This window comes from Hemitrygon akajei, unplaced genomic scaffold (genome assembly GCF_048418815.1).
Source record: "Hemitrygon akajei unplaced genomic scaffold, sHemAka1.3 Scf000143, whole genome shotgun sequence".
NCBI classification, from domain to species: domain Eukaryota; kingdom Metazoa; phylum Chordata; class Chondrichthyes; order Myliobatiformes; family Dasyatidae; genus Hemitrygon; species Hemitrygon akajei.
In genome coordinates, this window is record NW_027332029.1 from 576454 (window position 1) to 584467 (window position 8014).

The following is an 8014-nucleotide window of genomic DNA, read 5'->3' on the forward strand; positions in this document are numbered from 1 at the left end:
TGTCTCACTGGAACGTACCAATGCAGAACTCCAGACAAATATGCCCTGAACCTGTACCCTCCATAAACTCCCTGTCTCACTGGAACGTACCAATGCAGAACTCCACACAAATATGCCCTGATCCTGTACTCCTCCATGACCTCCCTGTCTCACTGGAACGTACCAATGCAGAACTCCACACAAGTATGCCCTGAACCTGTACCCGTCCATTATCTCCCTGCCTCACTGGAAAGTCCCACTGCAGAACTCCACACAAATATGCCATGAACCGGTACCCTCCATAACCTCCCTGTCTCACTGGAATGTACTAGTGCAGAACTCCACACAAATATGCCCTGAACCTATACCCGTCCTTAACCTCCCTGTCTCACTGGAACGTCCCACTGCAGAACTCCACACAAATATGACCTGAACCTATACCGCTCCATGACATCGCAGTCTCACTGGGTCATCCCAACGCAGAACTCCACACAAATATGCCCTGAACTTGTACCCTCCCATAACCACCCTGTCTCACTGGAAAGTACCAATGAAGAAGTCCACACAAATATGCCCTGAACCTGTACCCCTCCATAAACTCGCTGTCTCACTGGAACGTACCAATGCAGAACTACACACAAATATGCACTGAACCTGTATCCCTCCATAACCTCCCTGTCTCACTGGAACGTACCAATGCAGAACTCCACACAAATATGCCATGAACCTGTACCCTCCATAACCTCCCTGTCTCACTGGAACGTACCAATGCAGAACTCCGCACAAATATGCCCTGAACCTGTACCCCTCCATAACCACCGTGTCTCACTGGAACGTACCAATGCAGAACTCCACACAAATATACCCTGAAACTGTACCCTCCATAACCTCCCTGTCTCACTGGAAAATACCAATGCAGAACTCCTTACAAATATGCCCTGAACCTGTATCCCTCCATAAAGTCCATGTCTCACTGGAACGTACCAATGCAGAACTCCACACAAATATGCCCTGAACATGTACCCTCCATAACCTCCCTGTCTCACTGGAACGTACCAATGCAGAACTCCACACAAATATGCCCTGAACCTGTACCCGTCCATAACCTCCTTGTCTCACTGGAACGTACCAATGCAGAACTGCACAGAAATTTGCCCTGAACCTGTACCCCTCCATAACCTCCCTGTCTCACTGGAACGTACCAATGCAGAACTCCACACAAATATGCCCTGAACCTGTACTCCTCCATGACCTCCCTGTCTCACTGGAACGTACCAATGCAGAACTCCGCACAAATATGCACTGAACATGTACCCTCCATAACCTCCCTGTCTCACTGGAACGTACCAATGCAGAAGTCCACACAAATATGACCTGAACCTGTATCCCTCCATAACGTCCCTGTCTCACTGGAACGTACCAATGCAGAACTCCGCACAAATATGCCCTGAACATGTACCCTCCATGACTTCCCTGTCTCACTGGAACGTACCAATGCAGAACTCCGCACAAATATGCCCTGAACCTGTACCCGCCCATAACCTCCTTGTCTCACTGGAACGTACCAATGCAGAACTCCACACAAATTTGCCCTGAACCTGCACGCCTCCATAACCTCCCTGCCTCACTGGAACGTACCAATGCAGAACTCCACACAAATATGCCCTGATCCTGTGCTCCTCCATGACCTCCCTGTCTCACTGGAAAGTACCAATGCAGAACTCCACACAAATATGCCCTGAACCTGTACCCCTCCATAACATCCCTGTCTCACTGGAACACACCAATGCCGAACTCCACTCAAATATACCCTGAACCTGTACCGTGCATAACCTCTCAGTCTCACTGGAACGCACCAATGCAGAACTCCACACAAATATGCCCTGGACCAGTACCCCTCCATAACCTCCCTGTCTCACAGGAACGTACCAATTCAGAACTCCACACAAATATGCCCTGAACCTGTACCCCTCCATAAACTCCCTGTCTCACTGAAACGTACCAATGCAGAAGTCCAAACCAATATGCCCTGAACCTTTACCCGTCCATAACCTCCCTGTCTCACTGGAACGTACCATTGCAGAACACCACACAAATATGCCCTGAACCTGTACCCGCCATAACCTCCCTGTCTCACTGGAAAGTACCAATGCAGAACTCCACACAAGTATACCCTGAACCTGTACCCCTCCATAACATCCCTGTCTCACTGGAACACACCAATGCCGAACTCCACTCAAATATACCCTGAACCTGTACCGTGCATAACCTCTCTGTCTCACTGGAACGGACCAATGCAGAACTCCATACAAATATGCCCTGGACCTGTACCCCTCCATAACCTCCCTGTCTCACTGGAACGTACCAATGCAGAACTCCACACAAATATGCCCTGAACCTGTACCCCTCCATAAACTCCCTGTCTCACTGGAACGTACCAATGCAGAAGTCCAAACAAATATGCCCTGAACCTTTACCCGTCCATAACCTCCCTGTCTCACTGGAAAGTACCAATGCAGAACTCCACACAAATATGCCCAGAACCTGTACCCGTCCATAAACTCCCTGTCTCACTGGAACGTACCAATGCAGAACTGCACAGAAATTTGCCCTGAACCTGTACCCCTCCATAACCTCCCTGTCTCACTGGAACGTACCAATGCAGAACTCCACACAAATATGCCCTGAACCTGTACCCCTCCATAAACTCCCTGTCTCACTGGAACGTACCAATGCAGAAGTCCAAACAAATATGCCCTGAACCTTTACCCGTCCATAACCTCCCTGTCTCACTGGAAAGTACCAATGCAGAACTCCACACAATTATGCCCTGAACCAGTACCCTCCATATCCTCCCTGTCTCACCGGAACGTACCAACGCAGAACTCCACACAATTATACACTGAACCTGTACCCCTCCATAACCTCCCTGTCTGACTGGAACGTACCAATGCAGAACTCCACACAAATATGCCCTGAACCTGTACCCTCCATAACCTCCCTGTCTCACTTGAACGTACCAAAGCCGAACTCCACACAAATATGCCCTGAACCAGTACCCCTCCATAACCTCCCTGCCTCACTGGAACGTACCAATGCAGAACTCCACACAAATATGCCCTGATCCTGTGCTCCTCCATGACCTCCCTGTCTCACTGGAAAGTACCAATGCAGAACTCCACACAAATATGCCCTGAACCTGTACACCTCCATAACATCCCTGTCTCACTGGAACACACCAATGCCGAACTCCACTCAAATATACCCTGAACCTGTACCGTGCATAACCTCTCAGTCTCACTGGAACGCACCAATGCAGAACTCCACACAAATATGCCCTGGACCTGTACCCCTCCACAACCTCCCTGTCTCACAGGAACGTACCAATTCAGAACTCCACACAAATATGCCCTGAACCTGTACCCCTCCATAAACTCCCTGTCTCACTGGAACGTACCAATGCAGAAGTCCAAACCAATATGCCCTGAACCTTTACCCGTCCATAACCTCCCTGTCTCACTGGAACGTACCATTGCAGAACACCACACAAATATGCCCTGAACCTGTACCCGCCATAACCTCCCTGTCTCACTGGAAAGTACCAATGCAGAACTCCACACAAATATGCCCTGAACCTGTACCCGTCTATAAACTCCCTGTCTCACTGGAATGTACCACTGCAGAACTCCACACAAATATGCCCTGAACCAGTACCCTCCATATCCTCCCTGTCTCACCGGAACGTACCAACGCAGAACTCCACACAATTATAAACTGAACCTGTAACCCTCCATAACCTCCCTGTCTGACTGGAACGTACCAATGCAGATCTCCACACAAATATGCCCTGAACCTGTACCCTTCATAACCTCCCTGTCTCACTGGAACGTACCAATGCAGAACTCCACACAAGTATACCCTGAACCTGTACCCCTCCATAACATCCCTGTCTCACTGGAACGTACCAATGCAGAACTCCACACAAATATGCCCTGAACCTGTACCCTCCATAACCTCCCTGTCTCACTTGAACGTACCAAAGCAGAACTCCACACAAATATGCCCTGAACCAGTACCCCTCCATAACCTCCCAGTCACACTGCAACGTACCAACTCAGAACTCCACAAAGGTATACCCTGAAACTCTACCCCTCCATAACATCCCTGTCTAATTGGAAAGTACCAATGCAGAACTCCACACAAATATGCCCTGAACCTGTACCCTCCATAACCACGCTGTCTCAGTTGAACGTACCAATGCAGAACTCCACACAAATATGCCCTGAACCTGTACACCTCCATAAAATCCCTGTCTCACTGGAACGTACCAATGCAGAACTCCACACAAACATAACATGAACCAGTACCCTCCATAACCGCCCTGTCTCACTGGAACGTACCAATGAAGAAGTCCACACAAATATGCCCTGAACCTGTACCCCTCCATAAACTCGCTGTCTCACTGGAACGTACCAATGCAGAACTACACACAAATATGCCCTGAACCTGTATCCCTCCATAACCTCCCTGTCTCACTGGAACGTACCAATGCAGAACTCCACACAAATATGCCATGAACCTGTACCCTCCATAACCTCCCTGTCTCACTGGAACGTACCAATGCAGAACTCCGCACAAATATGCCCTGAACCTGTACCCCTCCATAACCACCGTGTCTCACAGGAACGTACCAATGCAGAACTCCACACAAATATACCCTGAACCTGTACCCTCCATAACCTCCCTGTCTCACTGGAAAGTACCAATGCAGAACTCCTTACAAATAAGCCCTGAACCTGTATCCCTCCATAAGGTCCATGTCTCACTGGAACGTACCAATGCAGAACTCCACACAAATATGCCCTGAACCTGTACCCTCCATAACCTCCCTGTCTCACTGGAACGTACCAATGCAGAACTCCACACAAATATGCCCTGATCCTGTACTCCTCCATGACCTCCCTGTCTCACTGGAACGTACCAATGCAGAACTCCACACAAATATGCCCTGAACCTGTACCCCTCCATAACATCCCTGTCTCACTGGAACACACCAATGCCGAACTCCACTCAAATATACCCTGAACCTGTACCGTGCATAACCTCTCTGTCTCACTGGAACGGACCAATGCAGAACTCCATACAAATATGCCCTGGACCTGTACCCCTCCATAACCTCCCTGTCTCACTGGAACGTACCAATGCAGAACTCCACACAAATATGCCCTGAACCTGTACCCCTCCATAAACTCCCTGTCTCACTGGAACGTACCAATGCAGAAGTCCAAACAAATATGCCCTGAACCTTTACCCGTCCATAACCTCCCAGTCTCACTGGAAAGTACCAATGCAGAACTCCACACAAATATGCCCAGAACCTGTACCCGTCCATAAACTCCCTGTCTCACTGGAATGTACCACTGCAGAACTCCACACAATTATGCCCTGAACCAGTACCCTCCATATCCTCCCTGTCTCACCGGAACGTACCAACGCAGAACTCCACACAATTATACACTGAACCTGTACCCCTCCATAACCTCCCTGTCTGACTGGAACGTACCAATGCAGAACTCCACACAAATATGCCCTGAACCTGTACCCTCCATAACCTCCCTGTCTCACTTGAACGTACCAAAGCCGAACTCCACACAAATATGCCCTGAACCAGTACCCCTCCATAACCTCCCAGTCACACTGCAACGTACCAACGCAGAACTCCACAAAAGTATACCCTGAAACTCTACCCCTTCATAACATCCCTGTCTCATTGGAACGTACCAATGCAGAACTCCACACAAATATGCCCTGAACCTGTACCCTCCATAACCACGCTGTCTCAGTTGAACGTACCAATGCAGAACTCCACACAAATATGCCCTGAACCTGTACACCTCCATAAACCCTGTCTCACTGGAACGTACCAATGCAGAACTCCACACAAACATAGCATGAACCAGTACCCTCCATAAACTCACTGTCGCACTGGAACGTACCAATACAGAACTCCACACAAATATGTCCTCAACCTGTACCTGCCCATAACCTCATTGTCTCACTGGAACGTACCAACGCAGAACTCCACACAAATTTGCCCTGAACCTGTTCACCTCCATAACCTCCGCGTCTCACTGGAACGTACCAATGCAGATCTCCACACAAATATGCCCTGAACCTGTATACCTCCATAACATCCCTGTCTCACAGGAACGTACCACTGCAGAACTCCAGACAAATATGCCCTGAACTTGTACCCTCCATAACCTCCCTGTCTCACTGGAACGTACCAATGCAGAACTCCACACAAATATGCCCTGAACCTGTACCCCTCCATACCCTCCCTGTCTCACTGGAAAGTACCAAAGCAGAAATCCACACAAATATGCCATGACCTGTACCCTCCAAAACCTCCCTGTCTCACTGGAACATACCAAAGCAGAACTACACACAAATATGCCCTGAACATGTACCCCTCCATGACCTCCCTGTCTCACTGGAACGTAACAATGCAGATCCCACACAAATATGACCTGAACCAGTGCCCCTCCATAAACTCCCTGTCTCACCGGAACGCACCAATGCAGAACTACACACAAATATGCCCTGAACCTGTACCCCTCCATAAACTCCCTGTCTCACTGGAACGTACCAAAGCAGAACTCCACAGAAATATGCCCTGAACCTTTACCCGTCCATAACCTCCCTGAGTCACTGGAACGTACCATTGCAGAACACCACACAAATATGCCCTGAACCTGTACCCGCCATTACCTCCCTGTCTCAATGGAAAGTACCACTGCAGAACTCCACACAAATATGCCCTAAAACTGTACCCTCCATATCCTCCCTGTCTCACTGGAACGTACCAATGCAGAACTACACAAAAATATGCCCTGAACCTGTACCCCTCCATAACCTCCCTGTCTCACTGGAACGTACCAATGCAGAACTCCACACAAGTATGCCCTGAACCTGTACCCGTCCATTATCTCCCTGCCTCACTGGAAAGTCCCACTGCAGAACTCCACACAAATATGCCATGAACCGGTACCCTCCATAACCTCCCTGTCTCACTGGAAAGTATCAATGCAGAAATCCACACAAATATGCCCTGAACCTATACCCGTCCTTAACCTCCCTGTCTCACTGGAATGTGCCACTGCAGAACTCCACACAAATATGCCCTGAACCTGTACCCTCCATAACCTCCCTGTCACACTGGAACGTACCAATGCAGAACTACACACAAATATACCCTGAACCTGTACCCCTCCATAACCTCCCTGTCTCACTGGAACGTCCCACTGCAGAACTCCACACAAATATGCCCTGAACCTGTACCCCTCCATGACATCGCAGTCTCACTGGGTCATCCCAACGCAGAACTCCACACAAATATGCCCTGAACTTGTACCCTCCCATAACCTCCCTGTCTCACTGGAACGTACCAATGAAGAAGTCCACACAAATATGCCCTGAACCTGTACCCCTCCATAATCTCGCTGTCTCACTGGAACGTACCAATGCAGAACTACACACAAATATGCCCTGAACCTGTATCCCTCCATAACCTCCCTGTCTCACTGGAACGTACCAATGCAGAACTCCACACAAATATGCCATGAACCTGTTCCCTCCATAACCTCCCTGTCTCACTGGAACGTACCAATGCAGAACTCCGCACAAATATGCCCTGAACCTGTACCCCTCCATAACCACCGTGTCTCACTGGAACGTACCAATGCAGAACTCCACACAAATATACCCTGAACCTGTACCCTCCATAACCTCCCTGCCTCACTGGAAAGTACCAATGCAGAACTCCTTACAAATATGCCCTGAACCTGTATCCCTCCATAAAGTCCATGTCTCACTGGAACGTACCAATGCTGAACTCCGCACAAATATGCCCTGAACCTGTACCCTCCATAACCTCCCTGTCTCACTGGAACGTACCAATGCAGAACTCCACACAAATATGCCCTGAACCTGTACCCGCCCATAACCTCCTTGTCTCACTGGAACGTACCAATGC